We start from the raw sequence: 19,076 nt of genomic DNA on the forward strand, positions 1-19,076 counted from the left end.
CCTTTACTTTCCATATGGTAGGTTATTCTTTCTGTGACTATCCTCTCCATAACTTTGCCTAGTTGTGATGTTAACGCTATAGGCCTATAACTACCAGGATCAGAGGGTTCTTTCCCTGACTTAAGTACAGGAACTATTATTGAATGCTTCCACATTGATGGAAGATGCCCAGAATCCCATATGCTGTTAAATAATCTCAGTACTATCCTTAGTGTATCGTCTGTCATATTTGCTAACATTTTGTAGCATACCATGTCTTTCCCTGGAGTAGTCTGTTTGGCAGATATGGCTTTCCTCAACTCAAACATAGTAAGAGGCAGATCCAATGGGTTTTCTGAGCTTTCCTTCCTTATTAAGACATTTGGGTGCTTTCTTAACATGTTGCCTCTAACTGCCCTAGCCTCTTTAGTTAGGTTTTCAGAGCTGTGCACCTTCCTAAATGTTTGTGCTAAAAGTTCAGCTTTTTCCAGATTATTAATGGCTACTATATTTCCACTATTCAAGACTGGTAACTCATGATTCTTTCTAATCCCTCCCATTCTTCTTATCATGCCCCATACATCAGACAGCTTCACAGTCCTTCCTATACTATTACAGTATTCCCTCCAAAAGGTACGCTTTCTTGCTTTAATTGTTTTCCTAACAGCTGCCTGAGCTCTCTTATATTCAATCAAAGCATTTTGAGAATGACACTTTTTAAGATCCTTAAAAGCTTTATTTCTTGCCTTGACTGCTTTACTGCAATCCTTATTCCACCATGGAACACTTACTTCTCCCATTTCCTTTAACTTTAGGTATAGATTCCTCAGCTGATATTATTATTTCATCAACCAACACACTATTAAATTCATTAACATCTATTTCTTTCACCTCCCTTAGCTTAAGGCATCTTAATGCACATAATACTTGAAAGTTTTCCCAGTTTGCATTTTCCATCTTGGTGTTCTTTTAATCTTTTCACAGCACACTTCTAATCCTATTTTAGTTAATACTGGATAATGATCACTACCAATTGTAATTTTCTTTACTACCTTCCATGAACTAGTACCTGCTAGCTTGCTAGATAAGAATGTCAAATCAATGACAGATTCTGTGTTGCTGATACCATTGTATCGTGTACCCTCCCCATTGTTAATGCATATCAAACATTTATTATCAATAAACTCAATTATATAACCATTTGAGTCTGTGTGATCACTGCCCCAAAGCAGATGGTATGAATTAAAATCTCCACACCAAACCATATTACCTTGTACTGGCTCCAAAATGTTTTCCAGGATATTTTCATCTAGCTTCCCACAGGGATTATAATAGTTCACTATATTCACTGGGCCTCTTTTAGTCCATACCTTAGTCACAATTGACTCATGATTCTTGTTGGCCCCAAGAACTTTATAGCTGATTCCATTTTGGATAAAAGTTGCAACTCCTCCTCCTCTACCATTTCCTCTATCCCTTCTAATTGCAGTATATCCCTTAATGATAAAATCTAATTCAGGCTTCAACCAAGTTTCCTGCACACAAATTATGTTAGGTTTTTCCTTTAATTTATCAATGTACTTCTTGAACTCTTGACCATTAGTAATCAAGCTTCTGGCATTCCACTGTAATATTATTAACAGCATTAAACTAATCATAGCTTGACATAACTTGAGAAGATTGACTATCCGTGTTTTAGATTATCTCTGACTGTCTCCCAGAGTAATCCTTTGATACCCAGATACTTTTCAGCCGACCTCACAATTATCTTTATCCTTTCCGTTCGACTCTGAGTCTGAGCTGAACAATTAATAATCTCTGCCATAAAGAGCACAAAGTCGCTCTTATTGATAGCTAGACCATCCCTTTCCAACTTATTGCATCCCTCACAGTTATTAGTGGACTTGTCATTATTGACTTCTCTACGTTCATTTTGTTTTAGTAATGGTGAGATTTTAGGGACTTTCTTTACGGCTTCTGAATAACTAATACCTTGGGAAGCTTTAACTTTCTGCACCTCTTTAGCTCACTTGCTAAACTCGCAACCTTGATAGGCTGCACTGTGTTCACCACCGCAGTTACAGCATCGTTTGTAATCTTTGTCACAGTTCTCGTACTTGTGTTCTCCACCACATTTGCTACATCTCATCTTGCCCTTACATACAGCTGCTACATGCCCAAACCTTTGGCATTTATAACACCGGTGTGGTGGTGGGATGTATAGTTTAACATCGTAACACATGAATCCAACAAACACTTTATCCGGTAGTTCCTTCTCTTCAAATGTAATCATTGCAGACAGGCTATCACAGATTCCACCATTTCTCTTGGTCTTAAGACGCTTAATTGCATTCACTTTAACTTTCTTGATGTTTTCTTTCAGCATTTCTGCAGTTATATTAGTGGGAATTCCTGTAATGACACCTCTGGAGAGCTTTTGATCATTAGCCCTTGAACACTGTACAGACTTTCCATTAATCTTTTGTACCTTTAAAGCTTTCTCATATTGTAAGGCATTATTACACAATACTAACAATTGTCCACTCTGCAAAGCCTTTGCGCTTCTTATCTCTCCTATTTCCTTGTTTAGACCCTTTGTGAGTTGGATTGGATTCCACTCTTTAAAAGTGGTATCTGTCTGCATCAACTTAATAAAAACCTTATGACTTTCCCTTTCATACCTTTCTGAATCAGATCTAGAGTCCACAGTATCTGGCTTTTTCCTCTTTTTCTTTTTCTTTTGATAAAATTTCCACACCTCGCTCTGTTGAGCATTGGAGCCACCAAACTCAAACATTCCTCTCTCACTTCCTGAATCGTCACTTCCATCCTCCATCTCCTGACCAGTCACAACCCAGCTGTTGCCAACCGCCTCCCTTCAGACCACACGACCTCCTCTCCGCCTCTCCTGTGTCTTTCTCTGGACAGCTCTGGCTCCGTGAAGAAGATCTAATTCAGTTTTGGTAGCCTTTCCGGTGTTCAACGCATCTTCCTCTTTCCCGGCAAACAAATAAATGCTTCTGTACATGCATAGCATAGATTATAACATATATAAATCAGTACTCACACTAATATCTCACATCTCATTTTCTCTAATACACATTGGCTTTTTATACTCTTGAATTGTTATATTGATCTTATTTTTGTTTGACATAGTTATAAATGGATATTGCCTGGTGTTATTTAGGTTTTCTTGAAATTTATGTAATTTTTTAAAATGTTTTGGAAATAGTAATTTGTATGGAAATATTTTCTAATAAACTGAATATTAGAATAATTTGTTTTGTTATTATGCAGTAAATTGTAATGAATTTAGTACTTTTTAAATTCTATTATTATTATAAGTGATTTTAATACTTAAATACAGTATATTTCATAATTTAATACAGCTGCATAGATGAATTTTTCAACATGATCAATTATTATTATCATTATTACAACCCCGATTCCAAAAAAGTTGGGACAAAGTACAAATTGTAAATAAAAACAGAATGCAATGATGTGGAAGTTTCAAAATTCCATATTTTATTCAGAATAGAACATAGATGACATATCAAATGTTTAAACTGAGAAAATGTATCATTTAAAGAGAAAAATTAGGTGATTTTAAATTTCATGACAACAACACATCTCAAAAAAGTTGGGACAAGGCCATGTTTACCACTGTGAGACATCCCCTTTTCTCTTTACAACAGTCTGTAAACATCTGGGGACTGAGGAGACAAGGTGTTCAAGTTTAGGGATAGGAATGTTAACCCATTCTTGTCTAATGTAGGATTCTAGTTGCTCAACTGTCTTAGGACTTTTTTGTCGTATCTTCTGTTTTATGATGCGCCAAATGTTTTCTATGGGTGAAAGATCTGGATTGCAGGCTGGCCAGTTCAGTACCCGGACCCTTCTTCTACGCAGCCATGATGCTGTAATTGATGCAGTATGTGGTTTGGCATTGTCATGTTGGAAAATGCAAGGTCTTCCCTGAAAGAGACGTCGTCTGGATGGGAGCATATGTTGCTCTAGAACCTGGATATACCTTTCAGTATATCCATATGGCAACGCAATGCTTGCTGAAAACGATGCAATACACATGGCTCACCTCTAGGGGCACTGTAAGACGGTCCCTTCGGAGACACCAGAACAATAGAAGAAGTAAGGACGCATGCGCATAAACTATTATGCGCAAGACTTCATATTAGCCACAAAGTCAGGAAAATCTGTTTGTAAAATTACATTATAATGACCAAATACAATGAAAAGTATTTTTCCAGTCTCAGCTGTGAAAGGTAATCCCATGTGATCTCGTTTGGACGGCAAACCTGTTGGTACAGTTAAACGCAGCTAATCTTTATTCTCCGCTTTGACCTCTCCAAAATGGCGGCGAGGATGACGTATGATTCTACGTGGAAGGCGTCGTCTTTAATGGTCCGGAATAAATTGAATGATACACGTTGATGGATTAATTTGTTGCTTCTCACCTGTGAAAGGTAATCCCATATAATCTCGTTTGGATGGCAAACCTGTTGGTACAGTTAAACGCAGCTAATCTTTATTCTCCGCTTTGACCTCTCCAATATGGCGGCGAGGATGACGTATGATTCTACGCGGAAGGCGGCGTCTTTAATGGTCCGGAATAAATTGGATTAATTTGCTCCTCTACGCCCTTTTTGAGGAATGTATTGTCGGACTTAAATCAACATCTGAAGAGGTGAGATCGCTCCTTTTTTCCCCTATTTTTGCTGGCGGGATTGCACCATTACACAATAAATATTCACAGTGAAAATATTTTGTAAGCGCGTTTCATGAACCAAGTTATAGGATTTGTTGACAACTCGCATCGCAATGAGAAGATCATTGGCACTACTGGTGTTAAGAATCAGACCATTTCATAAATGAATATTTTGCTGTAGAGCTGCAGTGTTTGTACAATTGCATGTTTTTGCTTCACTATTACTGTCACTATTCTGCTTCTTGCATACTGTGAACTAACACTGAACATAATAATAATAATAATAATAATATCCAAGCTCGTGTTTCACTCTCACTAGTGCTCTGTAAGGCTTTTTCCTGGTGATATTCGTTACACTTCTACCCGGCGTGAAGCACTCACAGTCATGTGGTTGTGACGTCATCATAAACAAATCCGTTCTACTCATCCAGACGACTTCACAACGGCAACGTAGCCAGATCTTTCCACTCTGGAACCCGTTCTCAAAAAGATTGCGTTTTGGGCACCCAAAACGCCGGTGCCGTGTGGACGCCAGGCCTAAATGATAAGATATTGTATCGGAGTCACCTGAATCCGTTGCCGTGTGGACAGGGCCTTATTGCCCCGTCCCAACTTTTTTGAGATGTTGTTGCTGTCATGAAATTTCAAATGAGCCAATATTTGGCATGAAATTTCAAAATGTCTCACTTTCGACATTTGATATGTTGTCTATGTTCTATTGTGAATACAATATCAGTTTTTGAGATTTGTAAATTATTGCATTCCGTTTTTATTTACAATTTGTACTTTGTCCCAACTTTTTTGGAATTGGGGTTGTATTATTATTATTATTATTATTATTATTATATAATTGATTATACATAATCCATAGCTCTACTTACAAATTGGGATCAATCTGTTTCTAAATAGTTGATTTGTAATATCTACAGGTAACTCTCTGTTCCAGCCATTATTTGCATGATTATTTTCATTTCATTTTTCATTCTGTGCAATAGAATGTATTTATTTACTTTTTTAATTGCTGATCTGGAACAGTATATGAGGGTTCACATGCCTCCAGGCAACGGGAAATAACGTTACTTTTGTGGACCCTGACCCACATGCTGTCTCCATCTCTGTGTCAACCAGAATTGTTCTGTCATTTTGTAATGCACACTTTGTTTTCTTCTCTGTTATGCATGTATTGTACATATGTCTTTTCTATTTGAATGAATGAATGAATGAATGAATGAAAATAATATCTACAGTAATCTGCCTGAATGTATCCATGATGATAAAATGTAGTGAAAACTGTACATTATGATTAAAAGACAAACACCCCGCAAAAACCAACCATTCACACACTGACATGCATGCACACAAATGCACACATACACACGCATGTATAAATAATATATCCAGTTTGTGTTTTTCCCCCCTCAACAATTAGATGAATAACATGTAGACCCTTCTACCTACCAAGGGAGTTTACATCGATTCTGCTCGTCACTGTTTACATCCCTCCCACCACTAACACCAATGTTAAGAGTGAGGCACTCAATGAACTCTACCAGGCCATCAGTGAACAAAAGACAGTGCACCTTGACGGATTCCTCATCACAGCAGGAGACTTCAATCACACAGATTTAAAGGTTTTACTACCCAAACTACATCAACATGTGGACTTTCCAACAAGAGGTGACAACTTACTGGACTTGGTGTACACAACCCACAAAGGAGCTTACAAGGCCTTCCCCCTCCCCCACCTGGGTCTCTCTGATCACATCATCATGCTGAGACCTGCATATAGACCCAGAGTGAGAGCCATCAGACCAACACAAAAGGAAGTACGTGTGTGGCCAGAAGGAGCCTCCTATGCTTTGAAAGACTGTTTTAGCACTACACATTGGGACATTTTCAAAGCAGCAGCCACTTACAATGCCCACATAGACTTAGGCTACATCCACACGACAACGGCAACGAGATGTTATTTAAAAATATATCGCTTCCAAATGGGCAACGATCAGTAAAATATCAGGTCCATATGGCAACGCAACGCTTGCTGAAAACGATGCAATACACATGCCACACCTCTAGGGGCGCTGTAAGACGGTCCCTTCGGAGACACCAGAACAATAGAAGAAGTAATGACGCATGCGCATAAACTATTATGCGCGAGACTTCATATTAGCCACAAAGTCAGGAAAATCTGTTTGTAAAATTATAATGACCAAATACAATGAAAAGTATTTTTCCAGTCTCACCTGTGAAAGGTAATCCCATGTGATCTCGTTTGGACAGAAAACCTGTTGGTACAGTTAAACACAGCTAATCTTTATTCTCCGCTTTGACCTCTCCAAAATGGCGGCGAGGATGACGTATGATTCTACGCAGAAGGCGGCGTCTTCAATGGTCCGGAATAAATTGAATGATACACGTTGATGGATTAATTTGTTGTTTCTCACCTGTGAAAGGTAATCCCATATGATCTCGTTTGGACAGTAAACCTGTTGGTACAGTTAAACGCAGCTAATCTTTATTCTCCGCTTTGACCTCTCCAATATGGCGGCGAGGATGACGTATGATTCTACGCGGAAGGCGGCGTCTTTAATGGTCCGGAATAAATTGGATTAATTTGCTCCTCTACGCCCTTTTTGAGGAATGTATTGTCGGACTTAAATCAACATCTGAAGAGGTGAGATCGCTCCTTTTTTCCCCTATTTTTGCTGGCGGGATTGCACCATTACACAATAAATATTCACAGTGAAAATATTTTGTAAGCGCGTTTCATGAACCAAGTTATAGGATTTGTTGACAACTCGCATCGCAATGAGAAGATCATTGGCACTACTGGTGTTAAGAATCAGACCATTTCATAAATGAATATTTTGCTATAGAGCTGCAGTGTTTGTACAATTGCATGTTTTTGCTTCACTATTACTGTCACTATTCTGCTTCTTGCATTACTACTGTGAACGAACACTGAACATAATAATAATAATAATAATGATAATAATAATATCCAAGCTCGTGTTTCACTCTCACTAGTGCTCTGTAAGGCTTTTTCCTGGTGATATTCGTTACACTTCTACCCGGCGTGAAGCACTCACAGTCATGTGGTTGTGACGTCATCGTAAACAAATCCGTTCTACTCATCCAGACGACTTCACAACGGCAACGTTGCCAGACCTTTCCACTCTGGAAGCCGTTCTCAAAAAGATTGCGTTTTGGGCACCCAAAACGCCGGTGCCATGTGGACGCCAGGCCTAAACGATAAGCAATTGTATCGGAGTCACCTGAATCCATTGCCGTGTGGACAGGGCCTTAGGTTACATCCACACGACAATGGCAACGAGATGTTATTTAAAAATATATCGCGTCCAAATGGGCAACGATCAGTAAAATATCAGCTCCATATGGCAACGCAACGCTTGCTGAAAACGATGCAATACACATGCCACACCTCTAGGGGCGCTGTAAGACGGTCCCTTCGGAGACACGAGAACAATAGAAGAAGTAAGGACGCATGCGCATAAACTATTATGCGCAAGACTTCATATTAGCCACAAAGTCAGGAAAATCTGTTCGTAAAATTACATTATAATGACCAAATACAATGAAAAGTATTTTTCCAGTCTCACCTGTGAAAGGTAATCCCATGTGATCTCGTTTGGACGGCAAACCTGTTGGTACAGTTAAACGCAGCTAATCTTTATTCTCCGCTTTGACCTTTCCAATATGGCGGCGAGGATGACGTATGATTCTACGCGGAAGGCGGCGTCTTTAATGGTCCGGAATAAATTGAATACTACACGTTGATGGAATAATTTGTTGTTTCTCACCTGTGAAAGGTAATCCCATGTGATCTCGTTTGGACGGTAAACCTGTTGGTACAGTTAAACGCAGCTAATCTTTATTCTCCGCTTTGACCTATCCAATATGGCGGCGAGGATGACGTATGATTCTACGCGGAAGGCGGCGTCTTTAATGGTCCGGAATAAATTGAATGCTACGTTGATGGATTAATTTGCTCCTCTACGCCCTTTTTGAGGAATGTATTATCGGACTTAAACCATCATCTGAAGAGGTGAGCTCGCTCCTTTTTTTCGCTATTTTTGCTGGCGGGATTGACTCTGCCCTACGGGCTATTCTCTCTCTCTCACTTTGCACCATTACACAATAAATATTCACAGTGAAAATATTTTGTAAGCGCGTTTCATGAACCAAGTTATAGGATTTGTTGACAACTCGCATCGCAATGAGAAGATCATTGGCACTACTGGTGTTAAGAATCAGATCATTTCATAAATGAATATTTTGCTGTAGAGCTGCAGTGTTTGTACAATTGCATGTTTTTGCTTCACTATTACTGTCACTATTCTGCTTCTTGCATTACTACTGTGAACTAACACTGAACATAATAATAATAATAATAATAATAATATCCAAGCTCGTGGCACGGTGGTGTAGTGGTTAGCGCTGTCGCCTTACAGCAAGAAGGTCCGGGTTCGAGCCCCGTGGCTGGCGAGGGCCTTTCTGTGTGGAGTTTGCACGTTGCCCGCATGGGTTTCCTCCGGGTGCCCCGGTTTCCCCCACAGTCCAAAGACATGCAGGTTAGGTCAACTGGTGACTCTAAATTGACTGTAGGTGTGAATGGTTGTCTATGTGTCAGCCCTGTGATGACCTGGCGACTTGTCCAGGGTGTACCCTGCCTTTAGAAAAAAGGCGGCACGGTGGTGTAGTGGTTAGCGCTGTCGCCTCACAGCAAGAAGGTCCTGGGTTCGAGCCCCGGGGCCGGCGAGGGCCTTTCTGTGTGGAGTTTGCATGTTCTCCCCGTGTCCGCGTGGGTTTCCTCCGGGTGCTCCGGTTTCCCCCACAGTCCAAAGACATGCAGGTTAGGTTAACTGGTGACTCTAAATTGACCGTAGGTGTGAATGTGAGTGTGAATGGTTGTCTGTGTCTATGTGTCAGCCCTGTGATGACCTGGCGACTTGTCCAGGGTGTACCCCGCCTTTCGCCCGTAGTCAGCTGGGATAGGCTCCAGCTTGCCTGCGACCCTGTAGAAGGATAAAGCGGCTAGAGATAATGAGATGAGATGAGATGAGATATCCAAGCTCGTGTTTCACTTTCACTAGTGCTCTGTAAGGCTTTTTCCTGGTGATATTCGTTACACTTCTACCCGGCGTGAAGCACTCACAGTCATGTGGTTGTGACGTCATCATAAACAAATCCGTTCTACTCATCCAGACGACTTCACAACGGCAACGTTGCCAGATCTTTCCACTCTGGAACCCGTTCTCAAAAAGATTGCGTTTTGGGCACCCAAAACGCCGGTGCCGTGTGGACGCCAGGCCTAAACGATAAGCAATTGTATCGGAGTCACCTGAATCCGTTGCCGTGTGGACAGGGCCTTAGGCTACATCCACACGACAACGGCAACGAGATGTTATTTAAAAATATATCGCGTCCAAATGGGCAATGATCAGTAAAATATCAGGTCCATATGGCAACGCAACGCTTGCTGCTGAAAACGATGCAATACACATGCCACACCTCTAGGGGCGCTGTAAGACGGTCCCTTCAGAGACACCAGAACAATAGAAGAAGTAAGGACGCATGCCCATAAACTATTATGCGCGAGACTTCATATTAGCCACAAAGTCAGGAAAATCTGTTCGTAAAATTACATTATAATGACCAAATACAATGAAAAGTATTTTTCCAGTCTCACCTGTGAAAGGTAATCCCATGTGATCTCGTTTGGATGGCAAACCTGTTGGTACAGTTAAACGCAGCTAATCTTTATTCTCCGCTTTGACCTATCCAATATGGCGGCGAGGATGACGTATGATTCTACGCGGAAGGCGACATCTTTAATGGTCCGGAATAAATTGAATGCTACACGTTGATGGATTAATTTGTTGTTTCTCACCTGTGAAAGGTAATCCCATGTGATCTCGTTTGGACAGTAAACCTGTTGGTACAGTTAAACGCAGCACATGAATCTTTATTCTCCGCTTTGACCTCTCCAATATGGCGGCGAGGATGACGTATGATTCTACGCGGAAGGCGGCGTCTTTAATGGTCCAGAATAAATTGAATGCTACACGTTGATGGATTAATTTGCTCTTCTACGCCCTTTTTGAGGAATGTATTGTCGGACTTAAACCAACATCTGAAGAGGTGAGATCGCTCCTTTTTTCCCTATTTTTGCTGGCGGGATTGACTCTGCCCTAAGGGCAGAGTCTCTCTCTCTCTCTCTCTCTCTCTCACTTTGCACCATTACACAATAAATATTCACAGTGAAAATATTTTGTAAGCACGTTTCATGAACCAAGTTATAGGATTTGTTGACAACTCGCATCGAGTTCGTTACACTTCTACCCGGCGTGAAGCACTCACAGTCATGTGGTTGTGACGTCATCGTAAACAAATCCGTTCTACTCATCCAGACGACTTCACAACGGCAACATTGCCAGATCTTTCCACTCTGGAACCCGTTCTCAAAAAGATTGCGTTTTGGGCACCCAAAACGCCAGTGCCGTGTGGACGCCAGGCCTAAACGATAAGCAATTGTATCGGAGTCACCTGAATCCGTTGCCATGTGGACAGGGCCTTAGAGGAATACACCGAGGCCATCACAGCATACATCGCTAAATGCACTGATGATGTCACTCACTGCAAAACAATCACTGTTTGTGCTAACCAGAAGCCTTGGCTGACAGGAGAGGTTCACAGGCTCCTGCGGGCTCGGGACGCAGCCTTTAGGGCCAGTGACACCGCAGGTCTAGCAACAGCCAGAGCCAACCTGTTTTGCATCAGGGAGTCAAAACGTCAGTACAGCAAGAAAATATCTGGACACTTCAGCAACACCAGAGATGCACAGTCTCTCTGGCATGGCATTCAAACCCTCACTAACTACAAACCCCCACCACGGACCTGTGAGAGTGACATCACATTGCTAAACTGCCTAAATGACTTCTTTGGATGCTTTGAAACACAAAACAACACACCAGCACAAAAGACCACTCCTCCCCCAGACGAGCAGGCTGTATGTCTGGCTCCAGCCAGCGTGGAGAGGACCCTCTCCAGGATCAACCCACATAAGGCAGCTGGACCAGACAACATACATGGTCATGTTCTGAAGGACTGTGCCATGGAGCTCAAGGATGTCCTTGCTGACATCTTTAATATCTCCCTGAACCAAGCTGTTGTTCCCACGTGTTTCAAAGCTACAACCATAATACCAGTGCCAAAGAAGCCCCTCCCATCCAGCTATAACGACTATCGGCCAGCAATGACTTCCATCATCATGAAATGCTTTGAGCGACTGGTCATACAGAACATCAAGCCCATCCTCCCTCCCTCTCATGACCCATTCCAGTTTGCATATAGGTCAAACAGGTCCACAGAGGATGCTATCTCTGCTGCTCTACACCCAGCCCTCACTCACCTGGACTCAAAGAACACCTATGTGTGAATGCTGTTCTTGGATTACAGTTCAGCATTCAACACAATCATTCCCCAGCAGCTAATACAAAAACTTGGACATTTGGGACTCAACATCTCTCTTTGTAACTGGGTGCTGGACTTTCTTACAGGGAGGCCACAGAACGTACGGGTCGGCAGTAACACCTCCAGGACCATCATGCTGAGCACAGGGGCCCCAAAAGGGTGTGTGCTCAGCCCAATGCTCTTCACCCTGCTGACCCATAACTGTGTACCAATCTACAGCACCAACCACATCATCAAGTTTGCAGATGACACAACTGTGGTGGGCCTCATCACTAACAATTATGAAGCCAACTACAGGAATGAGGTGAGCCAACTGGTCCAGTGGAGTAAAGACAACAATCTCTTCCTGAACGTGGGGAAGACCAAAGAGATTGTGGTCGACTTCAGAAGAGGTTACTCACAGCATCCCCCTCTGACCATCGATGGGGATGGTCTGTGGTGAGTGGAGAGGGTGAGCAGCACCAAATTCCTAGGGGTGCACATCGCTGAAGACCTCTCCTGGTCCAACAACACCGCATCGCTGGCCAAGAAGGCTCAAACTCACCTCTACTTCCTCCGCAAACTGAGGAGTGCACGAGTCCCACCCCCCCATCATGTGCTCTTTCTACAGGGGCACCATTGAGAGTGTCCTCACTGGCTGCATCACTGCGTAGTACGGAGGCTGCAATGCTTCCTGCCAGAAGACTCTGCAACGCATAGTAAACACGGCCAGCAAGATCATTGGTACCCCTCAGCCCTCCCTCCTAGAGTCACCAGTTAACCTAACCTGCATGTCTTTGGACTGTGGGGGAAACCGGAGCACCCGGAGGAAACCCACATGGACACGGGGAGAACATGCAAACTCCACACAGAAAGGCCCTCACCGGCCATGGGGCTCGAACCCGGACCTTCTTGCTGTGAGGCAACAGCGCTAACCACTACACCACCGTGCCGCCCCCGCATTACTGTTGTATCTGCTGCTATTGCTCATTTGCACTACTGTTCATATACACCTCATAAGCTACTCTTCTAAGCACCTTCTCCGTTACAGGTATTGTACTGTATTTGCACTACTGCTATTTTGTACATTGATTTTAGAGTGTATTTTTACCGATATTATCTATATTTTATAAATATATATATTGTTTTACTTAATATATTTTTTATCTGATTTTACAAGTAAGGTGAGAGAGAAACGGCATTTCGATTCTCGTATATGTCCTGGATATATAGTGATCTGACAATAAAAAAAAAATCTTTGAATGTAGAATTTTGGGTAGCTTCCTAGGCAGATATGACCGTATCAATCCGATGTGCGTGGTAATATGGCGGCCAGCTAGCGTCACCCTGACTGGCCAATGAGCTGCCCAGATTTTTTACGTGGAGTGGGATTCTCCAAATACCGCAGTTGTTTTTTTCCAACGTTCTTATGAATTTTCCTTCACAAATTTACTTGATCTTATGAAGTTTTCCATTAGAGGACAAAGGACGCACTACTGGGATGCAGCCAAAGCAAAAGTTTATTTTGAAGTGCCATAAGATGTTCTGTGACGTCGTAAAAGTATACGCATGCGCAGTACAGATCGGACATAGCCATAATGCCTAATCCAATGGGTGCGCACCATTGAATTGGGCAGAAGGTGCGTATTGGGTAAACACAAAGGTGTCAAAACGTCTGATCTCGAACAGTTATGTTTTTTGAATGAAGTACAAATTACTGTAGATTGTATTTCACGTATATGCAGGGCTGAGCTGTGGCAGTCGGAGTTTCGTCAACGGCCAAAGGAACCATTGTTCATCACGTAGTACCGCGTTCTTCCTGTCTCCGTCTCCTCCGCTGTGGCCTCAGTTCCTGTTTCCGCCCAAATTACACGGCGCATCACTAGCAGTGTAAGGTAAGCATCGTTTCATTGTTATTTAACATACAAACACAAAGAAATAGATACTCTTTAGGCCAGACAGGGCTTTCTAGGGCAGTTGCTTATTTCAACCGCTATCGTGACATAAAGGATACCTTTCAGCTTATTTGCGGGACCACTGCACATGGTCCTTTAACATAAACACGAAGCATCCGCTCTGTATCTGGCTTTTATTGAAACTTCAGCAAGTTTACTGCGCTAGTAAGATCGATGAACTAAAACAGAGCCACCACAAGCAGGTGCCTGGTAACTAGCAAGAGAGCACACGGACACGAGTTTTATTCAAACGAATATGAATAATATTAAGCTGAAATTAGTGCCACAAACGATGAACAAGAAAAGCACTTGTGTTACAGTTAAGCGTTAAAAAGCAAGCGGCGTCCTTGGTAATCGCCTAGCATCACTGTGTCTTGGAATACTGTCGTGGTGAGTTGCAAATGAGGTGAGAAAACCAGTGAACATCTCGAGGTAACTCCTGACGTAGGTGGTGTGTTGTATTTTGCATCCCTCTTGGGAGGGAGACGACCTCCTATAGTGACAGAAAGTAGTCAGAGATTTGAATCGAATGAAAAAAGGCAACCTCTCTTGACTATTCGCCCCTTTACTAAATCCCAGCATGCATCGCGCGCTGGGAACTTCCGGTGGCTCGGCTCACGTTGCTGATAACGGTACAAATCGATATTGGGCTATATAGTAATTTTCCATGTTCAAATATCGGATGTAAGCTGAAATGTGATGTTATTAGATTTGTCTTTGTCTAGTTACTGGTTCCGTGGTATTTTTCATCAGCTGACTGACTCCACTGACTGACAGTATACCTTTCACCCCTGTCTGTTCAGTCAATGCCAGTGATTAAAATTTCTTTGAACATTTCTTTGTCAGACCAGCAGACTGAGAAATATCTGATGTCAGTGGGATGACAGGTGTAATCGTATCTGAGAATAAATGTTTGAATTCTGGTCTGCTTTACACCCAAACAAATGGATGAGACCTCTTCAATTCATGAAGTGAATCATCAGTAATTAGTCTACTTTCCAAATATTTTATTCACCACTGTGGACCACTGGGATCAATGTAGAATGTTCCTGGTTGCAATGGAAAGCGGAAGAGGTAAAAGGCATTAAATTGGAGTCAAATGTGCTAGCAGTAGCTAAGATGATTGCTGCTCAGCCTTGGCTAAGCATTATATGTTTAATATTTAATCTACATCATAGGATTTATTTCTCACTGGATGTCTGCTAGTACACTTAGATTATAGTAGTGAGCACTACAGAATGCAGTGGCAGTGCAGTCAGTCAGAGCCAAAGACGATGTGGTAATAATGACCGATTAGCTTCTGTGCTGATGAAAAATACCATGGAACCAGTAACTAGACAAATAAAAGCAATCTAATAACATCACATTTCAGCTTACATTCGATATTTGAACATAGAAAATGATTTTCTAGCCCAATATCTGTTTTTATACCGTTATTAGCGATGTGAGCCGAGCCACCAGAAGTTCCCAGCCCGCAGTGCATGCTGGGTGTTTGGTAAAGGGGCGAATGGTGTGTTTTTGTAAACAATAAGTGGGGCGTACATAAGTAGGTTTATTTCACTTTGCTTTAAATACTCCATGCCAAGCCCTTTGCCGTCATCAGAATGCTCAGTGTTAGTGCTTTAGAAATATTGATTTTACAAAGGGTTGAAACTTGAAGCACAGTCCACAAAGTTTCCAGAAAAACAGGACCTTTCATAAACTGTGCAAGCAGAGTTCTGCTGCAGAAGGAGATGAAACCCGTTTCATGAGTTTGTTGACAGAACTGGAGATGGATGGTCAGCTGCTTGATTGTTGTCATGAGGGTAAATTAGCACTTGAAGAATGCAAATCTAAAAAAAGTATCCAGGAATCTAACTGCAGTGTAATCAGTACAGATGGCGCATGTAGTAAATATTAATGTAGCGTTTCCAGAGTATGCTTAATGCAATCATGGAGCAAAAGTATTGGAGCAGAGCTATTGGTTTTAAAGTAACTACGTGATTGCTTGCAATAACTGTATCAAGCTGTCAACCCACTGACATCTCCAACTGTTGCATTCTTGCTTTGCGAGCACAGCTTCTTTCAGTTCCGTTTTGTAGGGGGTTTCTCCCTTCATCACTTGTCCTCATCACCCATAATGGAGCATGAGGCCTCCACCAAAGCCGTCCAACTTGCTTGATCTGAAGCCCAGGTGGCTTCAGATCTTTCTCCCTTATTTCCTTTTCAACTGTCCTCCTCAAAGTTTCCTTGGGCCTTCTCCCCCTCATCAGGAGGCGAAATGCTGCTTAATTGGGTTAAAGTCTGATGATTGACATGGCCAGTCGAAAACTTTCCATTTTTCCCCCTTTGCTGTGTTGGCAGTGTGTTTTGGATTGTTGTCTTGCTGCACGATGAAGATTGGTGCATTTCTCTGTAAATTGTCACTCACCATTTCTGAATTAATTCTGCTACTACAGGGCGGCATGGTAGTGTAGTGGTTAGCATTATCGCTTCACAGCAAGAAGGTTCTGGGTTTGAGCCCAGTGGCCTACGGGGACCTTTCTATGGGGAGTTTGCATGTTCTTCCCATGTCTGCGTGGGTTTCTTCCAGGTGCTCCGGTTTCCCCCACAGTTAACAGCTTGATGGTTGGGCTGAGGCACCCTTGAGCGAGGCACTCTTGAGCAAGGCACCTAACCCCCAACTGCTCCCTGGGTGCTGGAGCATAGCTGCCCACTACTCTGGGTATGTGTGTTCACTGCTTCAAATGAGTTAAATGCAGAGGAGGAATTTCACTGCTAAAGTCTGTGATAAATAAAGGCTTCTTCTTGATCATGAGTTCCATCATCAATAAAGATTAGTGAGCCTGTTCCAGAAGGAGCCAAACAACCCATGATATTACCTTCATTGCTTGACTGATGAGCTTATAAGTTTTGGATCATGAGCAGATCCTTTTCTTTCTTCACACTTTGGCCTTTCCATTGGTGGAGGTTGATCTTGGTTCCAGAACCTTTGTGTCATATCTCTGTATTTCTTTGTGAATTCCAGTCTGGCCTTCTGATTCTGACTGCTGATGAGAGGTTTCCATCTTGTGGTATGGTCTATATATTTCTGCTCTCGAAGTCTCCTTCAAATTGTGATACCTTGACCTCTGTGCCTGTGGAGGTTGTTAATGTCATTGACTGTTTTTGGGTTTGTCTTCACAGCTCATGCTGTTTATTGTTCAACTGCTGCTGTTTTCTTTGGTCGAACTTTTCAATGTTTAGACGTTGGTACTGCAGTGGTTTCTCTTTGAGAACATTCAAAATTGTTGTATTGGCTGTGCCCAATGTTTTTGTAATGACTTGGATTTATTTTCCCTTTTTTCTCAGTTTCAAAATGATTTGCTTTTCTGCCATTGACAGCTCTCTGGGCTTCATGTTGGTTTATCCTTTTTAATAACAAATGTAGTCTTTACAGGCAAAACCCAGGCTTCAAACCAACTGGAGACATTCAGAGAAGAGATGCACAATTATATGGGAATCATATTGGGATTTTCAGATAAATAATAATAATAATAATAATAATAATAATAATAACTCATGGAAATCTGACTAATGTCTAGAGTTCACCTGTATGTCAAACCGATACTTGATGTCACATTGATCGTATGCCAGAAGAGCAGAACGTTTATGCAATGCTGGGCTACAGCAGTGAAGTGAAAATGTCTGTCATCTGGAAGATTTGGAAAATGAGCAAATGGAACCAGGCATGTAACAATTCACCTGATTTACGATTTGATTTTTCACAATATTTTGATTTATTAATTAAGAACACTTTATTACCAGAACTGTAACCTTTATTTTCCTATTCTTTATGAATTTAAATATTCCTTTTGTTAAAGCTGTACTGCCTTTCAGATTGTTCAAGTTTAGGTCATAAAAAGAATTTTCCCTGACACCCAGTTATTTTTGTTTAGTGGACTGAAAGCTACTGATTCAAATCACAGCTTTCAAGTTTTATTTTTTAAAATAAAACAATTAATTAATTTAGGGCCAAGTGGCTCTAAATTCTCTGCTATTTTTTCTTGCTTCACCATGATGCAAAACAAGAGACTACATCATGCATCACATGATGGGCTTTCCCCTTTCGCGCAAGGCATTGTGGTATACAAATTTGTAACAGGAGAGGGAAATGGAGAATGAGTGTGTGAATGAAATGTGAAAGACTGACTACAGTAATGGAAAGCGAGAAGAAAAGATGTTGTGAAGGAAAGGAAATGCAGGACCAAACTAATAAATATTGGCGGTCAGCGAGCACCTTGGTGTGATCAGCTGTTCGTTTAGCGACAGAATGATGTAACTGTCAGTGCATAGCCAGGGTAAACCTGCGCGTGTGCACACGGACTTCCTCTGTCTGCTTGACTGCGTGAAGCGAGCGATTTTATGCACATTATGTGCTAGGGCATCTTTTCAAATTACATAACTTCCCACCCAAAGAATGGCCTGGTTTTTTTTTAAAAATAATTTCTATGTACCGTATTTTCCGGACTATACGTCGCTCCGGAGTTTAAGTCGCATCAGCCAAAAAATGCATTATGAAGACGAAAAAAACATATATACGTCGCACCGGACTATAAGTCGCACTTTTTTGAAGGGTTATTCTATCCATAGAATCTGTGATTCTATCTGATAAGCGGCGCGTGGTTCCTGCTCGACTGCATTGTTTATTTAATAAACGAACAGCTGAGCAGTGATAACGCACCCTTTGCCCTGTAAGTAGCCTAGTCTGATTATTTTAAATATCTACTACTATCTTTAATACTATCACTATCGTTATTACTAATAGCCTATATTATTATTATTATTATTATTATTATTATTATTATAACTAATATTAGTAGCCTATTACTGATGCATTAATCAGTTTGCTTTTAGAATATTTTTACCGGTAGGGCTTATTATCGCCCCATGGCTCTTTCATCTGTGTTATTAAAGCTGTAGTCATC

General features: G+C 41.6%; 1 protein-coding gene across 4 annotated transcripts in view; it reads left to right on the forward strand.

Moving 5' to 3' along the window:
- The first annotated feature begins 13,753 nt into the window (after nucleotides 1–13,753).
- Nucleotides 13,754–19,076, forward strand: part of LOC132894163 (alpha-(1,6)-fucosyltransferase-like) — a 314,613-nt gene continuing 309,290 nt past the window's right edge. For 2 of the 4 annotated variants that reach the window (XM_060933577.1, XM_060933575.1), the window contains exon 1: nucleotides 13,822–14,070. The gene's annotated coding sequence lies outside the window, so the exon portion shown is untranslated. The other 2 variants (XM_060933576.1, XM_060933578.1) reach the window with 2 other exon arrangements.

The sequence above is a fragment of the Neoarius graeffei genome, chromosome 11 (assembly GCF_027579695.1).
Source record: "Neoarius graeffei isolate fNeoGra1 chromosome 11, fNeoGra1.pri, whole genome shotgun sequence".
Lineage (NCBI taxonomy): Eukaryota > Metazoa > Chordata > Actinopteri > Siluriformes > Ariidae > Neoarius > Neoarius graeffei.